This window comes from Apis dorsata, unplaced genomic scaffold (assembly GCF_000469605.1).
Source record: "Apis dorsata unplaced genomic scaffold, Apis dorsata 1.3 scaffold_262, whole genome shotgun sequence".
Classification (NCBI taxonomy): Eukaryota; Metazoa; Arthropoda; class Insecta; order Hymenoptera; family Apidae; genus Apis; species Apis dorsata.
The window spans coordinates 102,612-103,450 of record NW_006263540.1 but is presented as its reverse complement, the minus strand read 5'-3'; positions in this window follow the sequence as shown (position 1 = coordinate 103,450).

The window sequence follows — 839 nt, the reverse complement described above, 5'->3', positions numbered from 1 at the left end:
AAAAAAAAAAAAAAAAAAAAAAGAAGAAGAAAAATCTCGATTTCGAAGAAACGCGCCGATCATTCGAAGAACACGATCGACGAGTCTGTATCTTAAGCGCACAAATAGTCATTAAGATTTCGAGACCGGGCAGTACTTTGACATCGTGCATGTGAACGGCGCAAAACGTTTTGGATTAAACGGGACTCGAGAAGAGGGAAATTTATTCCGCAGAGTCGTCGGTCCGTTTTTTGAAAGAAAAAATTAAAATTTCGGCCCGCTAAAAAATAAACTCGCTCGACCGACGGCCTTTCGATTTGGATTGTTGAAAAAGAAAAAGAAAAAAGAGAGAAAGAAAAAAAAGAAAATTCATCGTCTCGAACAGTAGTGAGCATCTCGATGTTGAAAACTGTCCTGCAATTCCGATGACGAACTGCTTCTTTTTCTTAAATTTTCACGCACACACGTGTACAAATCATTTCGTAAAGAAAGAGAAAAGAAAAGAAAAGAAAAGGGGAGAGATTCGGCAATGCTTGCTTGCTGAAAATTCACGAAAAACGAGATGTTCGTTGTTCCGTAGGCTTTAAGAACATTACCGATGAAATCAAAATGTAATAAAAAAAAAAAAAAGAAACGGGTTCGTGAAACTAGGAACGGGAAGCGAAAGGGAAACGCGGCCACTAGTCGCCGCAAGAATGATAAAAAGATAAAATGTTATTACATGGGCATTCAGTAATCGCGATTTTTGCGAAATCCTGGCAAAAATCCGGATCACACCAAGCAAATTTTTTGACGATCTGCAAATATAATCTCGCGTTTCCTTATTTTTCTGATTTTATTCGTTTAAGGTTCGAACTCCT